Genomic DNA, 16,542 nt, shown 5'->3' with positions numbered 1-16,542 from the left:
GAAACTTGTGTACCGTAGTCAGACGCTTTATCCATCGTGCCGCTGGCCCTGCTGGAGAATGAGTGACACACCATATTTTAATTGTCAAATTGACAGAGCAAGCGATGCAAACTTTGTGTTTTCAATGTTTAAAAAGGCTTCTCATGTTTGTCATTTAAACTTGAAAAAAGAACACTTGATTTGGCCTAACTAATATTTTATCAACCCCAATCAAAAAAAGTTCATTTGAATTATAATCTACATAATAAATCACATTTCCAGTTGCTGAGGGATTCTTGTTCTGTGAAAGTGGCTCGAATTCAGATGTGGGATCTGTAGTTAAACAAGTACCTGCCAAATGAGAAGATATGAGTTCCCATACCGGGAGTTGAACCCGGGACACCTGGGTGAAAACCAGGAATCCTAACCGCTAGACCATATGGGAAGACACTACGGTACAAAAAACTTTACAGGCACATTGATAAAGGTCAATAAAACGCTGGTTCGCATTATGTCTGTTGTTGAAATTAATAGCTCCATCGTTGCCTGCACCGAAAATGTACGTCCCTGCCTTTGAAGCAATGTGGAAATTAAAAGTTCTATAATTATTTTCAGAACTTCTGGCTTTGTCTCTCACCTGTGGCACTTCTGCTCGCTCTTTTCTCAGTAAGGTTGCGGAAAAGTCCCATATAAAAACAGTCTAGAACGTGTTTTTCACATGACGTTTTAGCCTAAACGGTGAACTAATTAATCAGTGCAAACCAGCCAGTGACACTGAAATGTATGTCATATTTTTCGAAGCAAGATTTTGGTTAACTAAATACAGTGTCGAGCAGCAGTCTATCATAGAAACTGGTGTACCGTAGTCAGACGCTTTATCCATCGTGCCGCTGGCCCTGCTGGAGAATGAGTGACACACCATATTTTAATTGTCAAATTGACAGAGCAAGCGATGCAAACTTTGTGTTTTCAATGTTTAAAAAGGCTTCTCATGTTTGTCATTTAAACTTGAAAAAAGAACACTTGATTTGGCCTAACTAATATTTTATCAACCCCAATCAAAAAAAGTTTGTTTGAATTATATTCTACATAATAAGTCACATTTCCAGTTGCTGAGGGATTCTTGTTTTGTGAAAGTGGCTCAAATTCAGATGTGGGATCTGTAGTTAAACAAGTACCTGCCAAATGACAAGATATGAGTTCACATACCGGGAGTTGAATCCGGGCCACCTGGGTGAAAACCAGGAATCCTAACCGCTAGACCATATGGGAAGACACTACAGTACAAAAAACTTTACAGGCACATTGATAAAGGTCAATAAAACGCTGGTTCGCATTATGTCTGTTGTTGAAATTAATAGCTCCATCGTTGCCTGCACCGAAAATTGACGTCCCTGCCTTTGAAGCAATGTGGAAATTAAAAGTTCTATAAGTATTTTCAGAACTTCTGGCTTTGTCTCTCACCTGTGGCACTTCTGCTCGCTCTTTTCTCAGTAAGGTTGCGGAAAAGTCCCATATAAAAACAGTCTAGAATGTGTTTTTCACATGACGTTTTAGCCTAAACGGTGAACTAATTAATCAGTGCGAACCAGCCAGTGACACTGAAATGTATGTCATATTTCTCGAAGCAAGACTTTGGTTAACTAAATACAGTGTCGAGCAGCAGTCTAACATAGAAACTTGTGTACCGTAGTCAGACGCTTTATCCATCGTGCCGCTGGCCCTGCTGTAGAATGAGTGACGCACCATATTTTAATTGTCAAATTGACAGAGCAAGCGATGCAAACTTGGTGTTTTCAATGTTTAAAAAGGCTTCTCATGTTTGTCATTTAAACTTGAAAAAAGAACACTTGTTTTGGCCTAAGTAATATTTTATCAACCCCAATCAAAAAAAGTTTGTTTGAATTATAATCTACATAATAAGTCACATTTCCAGTTGCTGAGGGATTCTTGTTTTGTGAAAGTGGCTCAAATTCAGATGTGGGATCTGTAGTTAAACAAGTACCTGCCAAATGACAAGATATGAGTTCCCATACCGGGAGTTGAATCCGGGCCACCTGGGTGAAAACCAGGAATCCTAACCGCTAGACCATATGGGAAGACACTACGGTACAAAAAACTTTACAGGCACATTGATAAAGGTCAATAAAACGCTGGTTCGCATTATGTCTGTTGTTGAAATTAATAGCTCCATCGTTGCCTGCACCGAAAATGGACGTCCCTGCCTTTGAAGCAATGTGGAAATTAAAAGTTCTATAATTATTTTCAGAACTTCTGAATTTGTCTCTCACCTGTGGCACTTGTGCTCGCTCTTTTCTCAGTAAGGTTGCGGAAAAGTCCCATATAAAAACAGTCTAGAACGTGTTTTTCACATGACGTTTTAGCCTAAACGGTGAACTAATTAATCAGTGCAAACCAGCCAGTGACACTGAAATGTATGTCATATTTTTCGAAGCAAGATTTTGGTTAACTAAATACAGTGTCGAGCAGCAGTCTATCATAGAAACTGGTGTACCGTAGTCAGACGCTTTATCCATCGTGCCGCTGGCCCTGCTGTAGAATGAGTGACGCACCATATTTTAATTGTCAAATTGACAGAGCAAGCGATGCAAACTTGGTGTTTTCAATGTTTAAAAAGGCTTCTCATGTTTGTCATTTAATCTTGAAAAAAGAACACTTGGTTTGGCCTAACTAATATTTTATCAACCCCAATCAAAAAAAGTTCGTTTGAATTATATTCTACATAATAAGTCACATTTCCAGTTGCTGAGGGATTCTTGTTTTGTGAAAGTGGCTCAAATTCAGATGTGGGATCTGTAGTTAAACAAGTACCTGCCAAATGACAAGATATGAGTTCACATACCGGGAGTTGAATCCGGGCCACCTGGGTGAAAACCAGGAATCCTAACCGCTAGACCATATGGGAAGATGCCACGGTACCAAAAACTTTACAGGCACATTGATAAAGGTCAATAAAACGATGGTTTGCATTATGTCTGTTTTTGAAATTAAAAGCTCCATCGTTGCCTGCACCGAAAATTGACGTCCCTGCCTTTGAAGCAAGGTGGAAATTAAAAGTTCTATAATTATTTTCAGAACTTCTGAATTTGTCTCTCACCTGTGGCACTTGTGCTCGCTCTTTTCTCAGTAAGGTTGCGGAAAAGTCCCATATAAAAACAGTCTAGAATGTTTTTTTCACATGACGTTTTAGCCTAAACGGTGAACTAATTAATCAGTGCGAACCAGCCAGTGACACTGAAATGTATGTTATATTTTTCGAAGCAAGATTTTGGTTAACTAAATACAGTGTCGAGCAGCAGTCTAACATAGAAACTTGTGTACCGTAGTCAGACGCTTTATCCATCGTGCCGCTGGCCCTGCTGTAGAATGAGTGACGCACCATATTCTAATTGTCAAATTGACAGAGCAAGCGATGCAAACTTGGTGTTTTCAATGTTTAAAAAGGCTTCTCATGTTTGTCATTTAAACTTGAAAAAAGAACACTTGTTTTGGCCTAAGTAATATTTTGTCAACCCCAATCAAAAAAAGTTCGTTTGAATTATAATCTACATAATAAGTCACATTTCCAGTTGCTGAGGGATTCTTGTTTTGTGAAAGTGGCTCAAATTCAGATGTGGGATCTGTAGTTAAACAAGTACCTGCCAAATGACAAGATATGAGTTCCCATACCGGGAGTTGAATCCGGGCCACCTGGGTGAAAACCAGGAATCCTAACCGCTAGACCATATGGGAAGACACTACGGTACAAAAAACTTTACAGGCACATTGATAAAGGTCAATAAAACGTTGGTTCGCATTATGTCTGTTGTTGAAATTAATAGCTCCATCGTTGCCTGCACCGAAAATTTACGTCCCTGCCTTTGAAGCAATGTGGAAATTAAAAGTTCTATAATTATTTTCAGAACTTCTGGCTTTGTCTCTCACCTGTGGCACTTCTGCTCGCTCTTTTCTCAGTAAGGTTGCGGAAAAGTCCCATATAAAAACAGTCTAGAACGTGTTTTTCACATGACGTTTTAGCCTAAACGGTGAACTAATTAATCAGTGCAAACCAGCCAGTGACACTGAAATGTATGTCATATTTCTCGAAGCAAGATTTTGGTTAACTAAATACAGTGTCGAGCAGCAGTCTAACATACAAACTTGTGTACCATAGTCAGACGCTTTATCCATCGTGCCGCTGGCCCTGCTGGAGAATGAGTGACACACCATATTTTAATTGTCAAATTGACAGAGCAAGCGATGCAAACTTGGTGTTTTCAATGTTTAAAAAGGCTTCTCATGTTTGTCATTTAAACTTGAAAAAAGAACACTTGATTTGGCCTAACTAATATTTTATCAACCCCAATCAAAAAAAGTTCGTTTGAATTATATTCTACATAATAAGTCACATTTCCAGTTGCTGAGGGATTCTTGTTTTGTGAAAGTGGCTCAAATTCAGATGTGGGATCTGTAGTTAAACAAGTACCTGCCAAATGACAAGATATGAGTTCCCATACCGGGAGTTGAATCCGGGCCACCTGGGTGAAAACCAGGAATCCTAACCGCTAGACCATATGGGAAGATGCCACGGTACCAAAAACTTTACAGGCACATTGATAAAGGTCAATAAAACGATGGTTTGCATTATGTCTGTTTTTGAAATTAAAAGCTCCATCGTTGCCTGCACCGAAAATTGACGTCCCTGCCTTTGAAGCAAGGTGGAAATTAAAAGTTCTATAATTATTTTCAGAACTTCTGAATTTGTCTCTCACCTGTGGCACTTGTGCTCGCTCTTTTCTCAGTAAGGTTGCGGAAAAGTCCCATATAAAAACAGTCTAGAACGTGTTTTTCACATGACGTTTTAGCCTAAACGGTGAACTAATTAATCAGTGCGAACCAGCCAGTGACACTGAAATGTATGTTATATTTTTCGAAGCAAGATTTTGGTTAACTAAATACAGTGTCGAGCAGCAGTCTAACATATAAACTTGTGTACCGTAGTCAGACGCTTTATCCATCGTGCCGCTGGCCCTGCTGTAGAATGAGTGACGCACCATATATTAATTGTCAAATTGACAGAGCAAGCGATGCAAACTTGGTGTTTTCAATGTTTAAAAAGGCTTCTCATGTTTGTCATTTAAACTTGAAAAAAGAACACTTGTTTTGGCCTAAGTAATATTTTATCAACCCCAATCAATTTTTTTTAGTTTGAATTATAATCTACATAATAAGTCACATTTCCAGTTGCTGAGGGATTCTTGTTTTGTGAAAGTGGCTCAAATTCAGATGTGGGATCTGTAGTTAAACAAGTACCTGCCAAATGACAAGATATGAGTTCCCATACCGGGAGTTGAATCCGGGCCACCTGGGTGAAAACCAGGAATCCTAACCGCTAGACCATATGGGAAGACACTACGGTACAAAAAACTTTACAGGCACATTGATAAAGGTCAATAAAACGCTGGTTCGCATTATGTCTGTTGTTGAAATTAATAGCTCCATCGTTGCCTGCACCGAAAATTTACGTCCCTGCCTTTGAAGCAATGTGGAAATTAAAAGTTCTATAATTATTTTCAGAACTTCTGGCTTTGTCTCTCACCTGTGGCACTTCTGCTCGCTCTTTTCTCAGTAAGGTTGCGGAAAAGTCCCATATAAAAACAGTCTAGAACGTGTTTTTCACATGACGTTTTAGCCTAAACGGTGAACTAATTAATCAGTGCAAACCAGCCAGTGACACTGAAATGTATGTCATATTTCTCGAAGCAAGATTTTGGTTAACTAAATACAGTGTCGAGCAGCAGTCTAACATACAAACTTGTGTACCATAGTCAGACGCTTTATCCATCGTGCCGCTGGCCCTGCTGGAGAATGAGTGACACACCATATTTTAATTGTCAAATTGACAGAGCAAGCGATGCAAACTTGGTGTTTTCAATGTTTAAAAAGGCTTCTCATGTTTGTCATTTAAACTTGAAAAAAGAACACTTGATTTGGCCTAACTAATATTTTATCAACCCCAATCAAAAAAAGTTCGTTTGAATTATATTCTACATAATAAGTCACATTTCCAGTTGCTGAGGGATTCTTGTTTTGTGAAAGTGGCTCAAATCCAGATGTGGGATCTGTAGTTAAACAAGTACCTGCCAAATGAGAAGATATGAGTTCCCATACCGGGAGTTGAACCCGGGCCACCTGGGTGAAAACCAGGAATCCTAACCGCTAGACCATATGGGAAGATGCTACGGTACCAAAAACTTTACAGGCACATTGATAAAGGTCAATAAAACGTTGGTTTGCATTATGTCTGTTTTTGAAATTAAAAGCTCCATCGTTGCCTGCACCGAAAATTGACGTCCCTGCCTTTGAAGCAATGTGGAAATTAAAAGTTATATAATTATTTTCAGAACTTCTGAATTTGTCTCTCACCTGTGGCACTTCTGCTCGCTCTTTTCTCAGTAAGGTTGCGGAAAAGTCCCATATAAAAACAGTCTAGAACGTGTTTTTCACATGACGTTTTAGCCTAAACGGTGAACTAATTAATCAGTGCAAACCAGCCAGTGACACTGAAATGTATGTCATATTTTTCGAAGCAAGATTTTGGTTAACTAAATACAGTGTCGAGCAGCAGTCTAACATATAAACTTGTGTACCGTAGTCAGACGCTTTATCCATCGTGCCGCTGGCCCTGCTGTAGAATGAGTGACGCACCATATATTAATTGTCAAATTGACAGAGCAAGCGATGCAAACTTGGTGTTTTCAATGTTTAAAAAGGCTTCTCATGTTTGTCATTTAAACTTGAAAAAATAACACTTGATTTGGCCTAACTAATATTTTATCAACCCCAATCAAAAAAAGTTCGTTTGAATTATATTCTACATAATAAGTCACATTTCCAGTTGCTGAGGGATTCTTGTTTTGTGAAAGTGGCTCAAATTCAGATGTGGGATCTGTAGTTAAACAAGTACCTGCCAAATGACAAGATATGAGTTCACATACCGGGAGTTGAACCCGGGCCACCTGGGTGAAAACCAGGAATCCTAACCGCTAGACCATATGGGAAGAAGCTACGGTACCAAAAACTTTACAGGCACATTGATAAAGGTCAATAAAACGTTGGTTTGCATTATGTCTGTTGTTGAAATTAAAAGCTCCATCGTTGCCTGCACCGAAAATTGACGTCCCTGCCTTTGAAGCAATGTGGAAATTAAAAGTTATATAATTATTTTCAGAACTTCTGAATTTGTCTCTCACCTGTGGCACTTCTGCTCGCTCTTTTCTCAGTAAGGTTGCGGAAAAGTCCCATATAAAAAGAGTCTTGAACGTGTTTTTCACATGACGTTTTAGCCTAAACGGTGAACTAATGAATCAGTGCGAACCAGCCAGTGACACTGAAATGTATGTAATATTTATCAAAGCAAGATTTTGGTTAACTTAATACAGTGTCAAGCCAGCAGTCTAACATAGAAACTTGTGTACCGTAGTCAGACGCTTTATCCATCGTGCCGCTGGCCCTGCTGGAGAATGAGTGACGCACCATATTTTAATTGTCAAATTGACAGAGCAAGCGATGCAAACTTGGTGTTTTCAATGTTTAAAAAGGCTTCTCATGTTTGTCATTTAAACTTGAAAAAAGAACACTTGTTTTGTCCTAAGTAATATTTTATCAACCACAATCAAAAAAAGTTTGTTTGAATTATAATCTACATAATAAGTCACATTTCCAGTTGCTGAGGGATTCTTGTTTTGTGAAAGTGGCTCAAATTCAGATGTGGGATCTGTAGTTAAACAAGTACCTGCCAAATGAGAAGATATGAGTTCTCATACCGGGAGTTGAACCCGGGCCACCTGGGTGAAAACCAGGAATCCTAACCGCTAGACCATATGGGAAGATGCTATGGTACCAAAAACTTTACAGGCACATTGATAAAGGTCAATAAAACGTTGGTTTGCATTATGTCCGTTTTTGAAATTAAAAGCTCCATCGTTGCCTGCACCGAAAATTGACGTCCCTGCCTTTGAAGCAATATGGAAATTTAAAGTTCTATAATTATTTTAAGAACTTCTGAATTTGTCTCTCACCTGTGGCACTTCTGCTCGCTCTTTTCTCAGTAAGGTTGCGGAAAAGTCCCATATAAAAAGAGTCTTGAACGTGTTTTTCACATGACGTTTTAGCCTAAACGGTGAACTAATGAATCAGTGCGAACCAGCCAGTGACACTGAAATGTATGTAATATTTATCAAAGCAAGATTTTGGTTAACTTAATACAGTGTCAAGCCAGCAGTCTAACATAGAAACTTGTGTACCGTAGTCAGAAGCTTTATCCATCGTGCCGCTGGCCCTGCTGGAGAATGAGTGACGCACCATATTTTAATTGTCAAATTGACAGAGCAAGCAATGCAAACTTGGTGTTTTCAATGTTTAAAAAGGCTTCACAAGTTTGTCATTTAAACTTGAAAAAAGCACACTTGATTTGGCCTAACTAATATTTTATCAACCCCAATCAAAAAAAGTTCGTTTGAATTATAATCTACATAATAAGTCACATTTCCAGTTGCTGAGGGATTCTTGTTTTGTGAAAGTGGCTCAAATTCAGATGTGGGATCTGTAGTTAAACAAGTACCTGCCAAATGAGAAGATATGAGTTCCCATACCGGGAGTTGAACCCGGGCCACCTGGGTGAAAACCAGGAATCCTAACCGCTAGACCATATGGGAAGACGCTATGGTCCAAAAAACTTTACAGGCACATTGATAAAGGTCAATAAAACGCTGGTTCGTTTATGTCTGTTGTTGAAATTAAAAGCTCCATCGTTGCCTGCACCGAAAATTGACGTCCCTGCCTTTGAAGCAATGTGGAAATTAAAAGTTCTATAATTATTTTAAGAACTTCTGAATTTGTCTCTCACCTGTGGCACTTCTGCTCGCTCTTTTCTCAGTAAGGTTGCGGAAAAGTCCCATATAAAAACAGTCTAGAACGTGTTTTTCACATGACGTTTTAGCCTAAACGGTGAACTAATTAATCAGTGCGAAGCAGCCAGTGACACTGAAATGTATGTAATATTTTTCGAAGCAAGATTTTGGTTAACTAAATACAGTGTCGAGCCAGCAGTCTAACATAGAAACTTGTGTACCGTAGTCAGACGCTTTATCCATCGTGCCGCTGGCCCTGCTGGAGAATGAGTGACGCACCATATTTTAATTGTCAAATTGACAGAGCAAGCAATGCAAACTTGGTGTTTTCAATGTTTAAAAAGGCTTCACAAGTTTGTCATTTAAACTTGAAAAAAGCACACTTGATTTGGCCTAACTAATATTTTATCAACCCCAATCAAAAAAAGTTCATTTGAATTATAATAAGTCACATTTCCAGTTGCTGAGGGATTCTTGTTCTGTGAAATTGGCTCAATTTCAGATGTGGGATCTGTAGTTAAACAAGTACCTGCCAAATGAGAAGATATGAGTTCCCATACCGGGAGTTGAATCCGGGCCACCTGGGTGAAAACCAGGAATCCTAACCGCTAGACCATATGGGAAGATGCTACGGTACCAAAAACTTTACAGGCACATTGATAAAGGTCAATAAAACGTTGGTTTGCATTATGTCTATTGTTGAAATTAAAAGCTCCATCGTTGCCTGCACCGAAAATTGACGTCCCTGCCTTTGAAGCAATGTGGAAATTAAAAGTTATATAATTATTTTCAGAACTTCTGAATTTGTCTCTCACCTGTGGCACTTCTGCTCGCTCTTTTCTCAGTAAGGTTGCGGAAAAGTCCCATATAAAAACAGTCTAGAACGATTAGTTACCGGAGTGTAACTCCAGTTCTATGAGTGGAGCGGAGCCCCATAGGGGAGCTCTGCTCCTATTGGTTTACCCTCTGCCCTAGGGCAGAACAGCCTGAAGCAAATTTATGCACACACCTGCAGCCAATGGGAGCACAGGTGCCCCTATAAGAAGGGACCCGTTCCCTCAATCAGCCTCCCGAGATATTTATCTTCAGCGAGACTAGAGAGGGTCGGCAGGGCCTTAAGTCCTATGGGGCTCCGCTCCACTCATAGAACTGGAGTTACACTCCGGTAACTAATCGTTCTATATCGAACGCTCCAAAATGTACTCCCTGCCGAGCCTGACACTTCCCATTAAAAAATGAAAAAAGGTCAAGCCTAGCAATGGCTGCAACCAATTCCCGCAGTACTGCAACTAAAAAACCCCTCCGGGCGTCACAATATACCGCGTCATCGGTTAAAGACCCGCCCCATCTAGCTCAATGGCAATGCCAATGACTAGTGGGCAGATCACCAGAATAGAAACTACACTAATCTGTACTAGCAGATAGCCGTGCCTCAATATTCTGTGACAACACTATCGTCCACTAATGGAATGACATCAAATGTCACTCTACATTATGTGTCCAATAGACCGCCTTACTCACTCAATGGAACCCATAGATTAGTAGGCAGGAACAAAATATATAAGTCATACTAAACTGAACCATCAGATAGATGACCTCACATTCTGTCAATTCAATACATGTCTCTACTATACTGACCCTGTCAGTCAAGAGACATGCCACAAGATATGCTTTCCATCCAAAGCGGACCTGATAGAGACCTGTCCATCGTCCTGCTTCTCTCTCCTCCAGCTCAAGATTCTCCTTCAGCTATGCTGAGTGCAATCGAGCTTAAGAGTTAAAAAGCCTATCCTCAACAAACATGTTTTCCTAACCAAAGCGGACCTGATTGGAACCTGTCCATGGTCCTGCTTTATCCTCTCTCCCTAGCTCAAAATCGCCTTTCAGCTCTGCTGAATGCCGACCGAGCCAAAGAGTTAAAAAACATGTCTGTCCATAATATGTCCTTCTAACAAAAGAGGACCCTATGAACATGGTCACAATCCTGCTTTTTCCTCTCTATTTTGCTCAAGATCTTCCCTCAGCCACGCTGAGTACAGATCGAGCCAAAGAGTTAGAAGACATATCTAACAGATAGAAACGGATAAAAGGAGACGGCGTCGACCATGACGCTGCTCTACAAATATCCTCTACCTCTGTTCCTCTGAAGAGGGCAGTAGAAGCTGCTACTCCACGAGTAGAGTGCGCTCTGATACCCTGAGGTGGTTGTCGCCCCGCCACCTCGTACGCTGTCTCAATACCTTCACAAAGCCAGTGAGACAATCGCTGTTTTGAAAGTGGTCTACCTAATGCAGCCGCACCGTGACACACAAACAGCTGAGGCGATGACCTAACCGCTGCTGTGCGCTCAACGTAACACGCCAAAGCGCGCACTGGGCACAGACAATGAAGCTTTTCCTCACTCCTCTCCCCATGGGGAGGGGGATAAAAAGCCCACAACTCCACGGTCTGTGATCTATATGCACTGTTAATAACCTTCGGCACAAATGCCGGGTTAGGACTTAACACCGCTCTGCTCAGATCGCCATTGATGGCAAGGCAGTCGGGTCTCGTCGACAGTGCACACAAATCACTGACCCGCTTAGCGGTAGTCAAGGCGAGCAACAGTGCCGTCTTGATAGACAGCATCTTGAGGGGTATTCGATTCAATGGCTCGAACGGCGACTTACATAGCGCTTCGAGAACCAAAGCCAAATCCCACTGGGGCAGCGTAGCTCTAGGCATTGGCCTAAGCCGCCGCGTCCCCAATAAGAAACGTTTCACTAATGGGTGACTGAACACGTTCCTTCCGTTAAACCCTTCATGACCAGCTGAAATTGCCGCTGCAAACACCCGAATGGTGGAGGGAGATTTCTGCTTATCAAACATAAACTGCAGGAATGAGAGCACACTCTCCACCTGACAGTTCATGGGGTCTACATCCTGTGTGTCACACCATCGTGAGAAAACGTTCCATCTGCTGGTATACACCCTAGAAGTGGAACTGGCTCGTGCACCTTGTATGGTTCTGATCACTGCATCAGATAACCCACGGCGCCTCAACCTGTCCCATTCAGGAACCAAGCCTTCAGTGGTTGGCCGATTATGGGCCACTGCCCTATCGAGCCTCCCGCCTGGGTCAACGCGTCTCGTCGATGTGGAATTGGCCAAGGTGGCGCAATCAACATCTGACTCATCTCCGCAAACCACGGAGCCCCCGGGCGATCGGGCGCTATCAGTATCACTGACAGCTCCTCTGACCTCACCCTGGCTAGCAGTGGGAGAATGCAAGACAGCGGAGGGAATGCATACAGGAGAACTTTCGGCCACAGGTAGTGCGCGAATGCGTCTCTTCCCAGTGGTGGCTCGTCCTGTTCCCTCAGAGAGAACCATAGGGGACACTGCGCGTTCACGCGTGACGCGAACAGATCCACCTCGGCTCTCCCGAATTGTTCCCAAATTCGGAGAACAATGTCCGGATGCAGACACCACTCGTCGTCTCGAGGACCCCCTCTTGACATGAGGTCTGCCCCTACGTTCAAGTAGCCCGGAATGTGTGCTGCTCTCAACGAGCGAAGGTGCTTGTGAGCCCACAGCCCCAATTCCTCTGCCGCCCGATGGAGGGCAGGAGACCTGACCCCTCCCTGGCGGTTTATGTGAGCCACTGTGGTCCGGTTGTCTGACCAAACCAGCACATCGCGACCCCGAAGGGTAGACGCGAAGTGGGTCAAAACCAGTCGAACCGTTTCCAACTCCAGGAGGTTTATGTGACGACCTGATTGAGGCCATGCACCTCCTATCGCTTGAGACTGACATGTCCCTCCCCATCCAGTCAGAGAGGCATCTGTATATACTGGAATGTAGGATGACACCTTGCCCATCGGGACTCCGTGCGTGAGAACGCTCGAGTTCCTCCAATAGTCCAGGTCTGCTCTTAGCGAGAGAGGAACCACCACCAACCGATGACGTTGACGCACTGGGTCTAGTCTTAGTTGGGCGAACCACCGCTGTATTCTGCGCATGTGCAGAAGTCCCAGCGGGACCACAGAGTGGGCTGACGACATGAGACCCAAAAGTGACATGATCGATAGCGCCGTTACTGTGTGATTCGGACGACACTTCCTCAGGGCTAGCATCAATGCTACCCTTCGAGGGTCCGAGATTCGAGCCCTCATCATTACAGTGTCTAGCTGTAGTCCCAGGTAGACAATCTGATGACTGGGCCAGGGTGCGCTCTTTTTCCAATTCACAGCGAACCCCAGACGCGTGAGATGAATCACTGTCTGTGTCGTGTGAGTGAACACCAGCTCTGCTGACGGGGCGAGAACCAGCAGGTCGTCTAGGTAGGCTAATAGCCTTATCCCTTGACGACGCAGCGGCTCCAATGCCGCCTCTACACATTTGGAAAACGTTTGAGGTGCCAGGGCGTACCCGAATGGCATCCTCGTGAACTCGTACGCCACCCCTTGAAAGGCGAACCGCAGAAACTTCCTGTGACGCGATTGTATCGGCACATGGAAGTACGCGTGCTTTAGGTCTATGCTTGTACAAAAGTCTCCTTTCTGAACACATTCCAGTAGACGTTTTGTCGTCAGCATTCGGAAGGGCCGTTTGGTTATGCTCTCGTTGAGAGTGCGTAAATCCAAATTCGGCCTCACTCCCCCCGTCTTTTTGGGCACTAGGAAATAAGGCGAATACAGCCCTTTGTTCCTTTGCTCTCGGGGAACTACTGTGACCGCCTCCTTCGCCAAAAGTTCCGTAATCTCTGACATCAGAGCGGCTACTTTGTCCGGCGTTTTCATCACCGTCTCCACCACTCCCCTGAACGGGGGTGGGGTTCGATGGAATTGGAGGGCATAACCCTTCTGCAACGTCTGTTCTAGCCAGCGTGAGAGGGTACAGCTTCGTTGCCACTGCCAGCAATGCAGAGAAAGCGGGCGCGCACGAAGCTGTGGTGCGTCCAGTAGGAAGGACCTGTATTCCTCTATGGCCCTCGCCGCCGCTATTCCCCAGCACTGGGTTGGTGGAATAGCCCAAGGCGGGCCCCCCTCGAAAGGGAGAGGAAACATCAGCTCGTTCTGAGTGAATCGGAGGCCTTGATACGTTAGTTACGACCGTAACTCCAGTAATCCGGCCCTCCGTGAACGCAGCACGGTTCTGAACTGCACTGGCTGAGGCATTAACCTGAGACAGAGCGCCCTCCCCAGATAGCAATTGCGTCATCATGTCATTGTCTGACTGAGACTGCTGCTTGCCATGAGATCCATCCACTGCAGTACTCAACAGAGTCTGAAAAGTGTGATCTCTGACTGGTACCACAAGGTGGTGCTACAATACCTCCTTTTCACTGGTCTCATGATGCTGCTCAGCAGCACACTCTGTGTGTGGTGAGCTGCACTCAGAGCCATGGGCATTGTTACGTTCTGAAATAACCGGAGGCGTCCATACATTGGTTACACTTGTAACTCTAGTATTCCCGCCCTCCGTGAACGTCGCACGGGTCTGAGCTGCGCTGGCTGAGGCGTTAGCCTGCAGCAAGGCGTCATTCCCAGTTAGCGGCTGCGTCTTCATGTCACATTGGGACAGAGACTGCTGCCTGCTGTGTGAGACCTTTACTACAGAGCTCCTAGGAGTCTGTAGTAAAGAGTCCTTAACAGGTGAGCTAAGGCTGTGCCTTGCTACCTTTTTCCCTTTCCTCTCCTGAGTGTGTTCAACTACGCACCCTTGGTGGGTTGAGCTACACTCAGGATGGTGAGAGAAAATTATAGAACGTGAAGTGTTCTGTAATGTGTTATGGAAAACAGGTCCTTTTTTGACAATGTCAGTGAGAACCAGCTCTTTATTCACATAATCACAATAAACAACTCCCTCCACGCCCTGAACAGTGGGGTGGGGGGGAACAGTGGGCTCTGTTGCATCTTGCGCCGAGCCGCTATCCGTCCTCTCCCCCTCGTCTCGTCATTGATGCCGCCTCTTCTGGCTAGCCTTCTGGTGCTGCCAGGCCGGCTTGGCGATGACCTCCCTCGCCGGCGGAGCTGTCGCCACCACTGTCGACGCCGGAGGGGCCGAGCCCGCTCGCTTGCTGCCTGTGGTAGACGCCTGTCGCCTGGCCCGTCGCCTCCCAGTAGCTCTGCTGGGGGCGTTGGAGGTAGACGGAATAGCTGGGGCCCTGCTAAACTTAGTCGCCAAGGGCAGATGTTTAGCTAGGCGCTTCCTCTCCTCGTCCAACTTAGCAAAACGCTCTGTTGCCTCTTTAACAGCGACTCCGAAGAGACCCTCGCTGGAGACAGGAGCGTTTAACAGCGAGGCCCTGTCTGTTTCCTTCATGGCTGTCATCGACAGCCAGAGGTGATGCTCCATGACCACCGAGGTGGCCATGGATCTGCCTGCGCATATTGCCGACGCCTGTGTCAAGTGAAGAATGGCTCCGGAAATTCTGGACGCCTCTTCTATCTCTTTGCCGGTCAACTCTGACCTACCCGTTGTAAGACGGGATAGGAAGGCCGCGAGGAGGGCGATGTTGTTCGCCGCTGACACGCCCTGGGCTCCCAGCGTGAAGGATTTCTCGGCCAGCTGTGCTGTGAGTCTATCCTTCTGCGCCGGTAGGGTGGCCTTCTTGGAGGCTGCCCAGGGACTCGAACCCGGCACGAGATACGCCGCCATGGCGCTCTCGAGCCTAGGGATTCCCTTAGCCGCCCACTCATGACCGGCCACTCTGGTAAACGGGATGTACGCTCTGGCCGGCGAACGCGCCGCCAGAGGTGCATCCCAAGAGCCCTCGACATATTTGCAAAGGGAAGGCATAGCCGGAGCCATCGGCTCAGCCGCCTTCCTTGGCTTGGAGTAGGGGCCGCCCTCCATCAGGTCCACCTCCACAGGGAGGGGAGCTGGAGGCAGCGCTATCTCCAGTCGATTGGCGGCCTTCTCAATGAGTTCGGGAAAGTCCGAACGCAGAGAGGCCGCTGCGAAGGACAGGGCTTCTGACCTAACAGAGCCCGTGTCGTCATCGCCCAAGGAGCCCTCAGACCTCACGCTTCCCATAGGGAAGGGGGTCTTGAAAATAGGCGCCAGAGGTTCGGATTGTCCCATTGGGATATCCATCTCTGTGCCTTGCTCCTTGTCGTCCCCCGAGCCAGCACTGTCTGATGACGCCTCTGAAGCAGAGGCGAGAATGGACAGTACATCCTCTAAGGGGATATCCTCTCTGAAAAACGCCCAGCGCTGCTTCCTCGCCTTCATAGGAAGGAGAGCGCAGGAGGCGCAGTTAGGAGGGTTGTCGAGACCTTCCTTGGCATGCTGCGGTCCCAAACACACGAAACAAAGGTCGTGGGGGTCCGTAGATGCCATGTCAGTACAACGACACATAGCCCTGAAAAGGGCTTTTGGGGGTGGGAAATTCCCTGGTGTGCTCATTTCTGGAAGACGTCGATGGCTGGATATCGACGGCGTTATCTTCCTGAGTCTTCTTGTACTTCTTGGCTTCTTCAGTCTAGTCCAGTCGTTGAAGATAAATGGGAGGCTGATTGAGGGAACGGGTCCCTTCTTATAGGGGCGCCTCTGCTCCCATTGGCTGCAGGTGTGTGCATAAATTTGCTTCAGGCTGTTCTGCCCTAGGGCAGAGGGTAAACCACTAGGAGCAGAGCTCCCCTATGGGGCGGAGCTCCACGATATA

General features: G+C 45.1%; 10 non-coding genes across 10 annotated transcripts; all 10 read right to left on the bottom strand.

Annotated features, from left to right (window-relative positions):
• Nucleotides 1-352: 352 nt before the first annotated feature.
• On the bottom strand, nt 353-424 carry trnae-uuc. The gene has a single exon. It is a non-coding gene; the product is annotated as a tRNA-Glu (tRNA).
• A 1,582-nt stretch (nt 425-2,006) lies between these two features.
• Nucleotides 2,007-2,078, bottom strand: trnae-uuc. Its single transcript has one exon. It is a non-coding gene; the product is annotated as a tRNA-Glu (tRNA).
• A 1,582-nt stretch (nt 2,079-3,660) lies between these two features.
• On the bottom strand, nt 3,661-3,732 carry trnae-uuc. The gene has a single exon. It is a non-coding gene; the product is annotated as a tRNA-Glu (tRNA).
• Nucleotides 3,733-4,487: 755 nt separating this feature from the next.
• On the bottom strand, nt 4,488-4,559 carry trnae-uuc. Its single transcript has one exon. It is a non-coding gene; the product is annotated as a tRNA-Glu (tRNA).
• Nucleotides 4,560-5,314: 755 nt separating this feature from the next.
• trnae-uuc lies at nt 5,315-5,386 on the bottom strand. Its single transcript has one exon. It is a non-coding gene; the product is annotated as a tRNA-Glu (tRNA).
• A 755-nt stretch (nt 5,387-6,141) lies between these two features.
• Nucleotides 6,142-6,213, bottom strand: trnae-uuc. Its single transcript has one exon. It is a non-coding gene; the product is annotated as a tRNA-Glu (tRNA).
• A 755-nt stretch (nt 6,214-6,968) lies between these two features.
• On the bottom strand, nt 6,969-7,040 carry trnae-uuc. Its single transcript has one exon. It is a non-coding gene; the product is annotated as a tRNA-Glu (tRNA).
• Nucleotides 7,041-7,796: 756 nt separating this feature from the next.
• On the bottom strand, nt 7,797-7,868 carry trnae-uuc. The gene has a single exon. It is a non-coding gene; the product is annotated as a tRNA-Glu (tRNA).
• Nucleotides 7,869-8,624: 756 nt separating this feature from the next.
• trnae-uuc lies at nt 8,625-8,696 on the bottom strand. The gene has a single exon. It is a non-coding gene; the product is annotated as a tRNA-Glu (tRNA).
• Nucleotides 8,697-9,442: 746 nt separating this feature from the next.
• On the bottom strand, nt 9,443-9,514 carry trnae-uuc. The gene has a single exon. It is a non-coding gene; the product is annotated as a tRNA-Glu (tRNA).
• Nucleotides 9,515-16,542: the final 7,028 nt, after the last annotated feature.

This window comes from Coregonus clupeaformis, unplaced genomic scaffold (assembly GCF_020615455.1).
Source record: "Coregonus clupeaformis isolate EN_2021a unplaced genomic scaffold, ASM2061545v1 scaf2433, whole genome shotgun sequence".
Taxonomy (NCBI): Eukaryota; Metazoa; Chordata; class Actinopteri; order Salmoniformes; family Salmonidae; genus Coregonus; species Coregonus clupeaformis.
The sequence above is the reverse complement of the archived record's forward strand: the minus strand, read 5'-3'. Positions and strand labels throughout refer to the sequence as shown.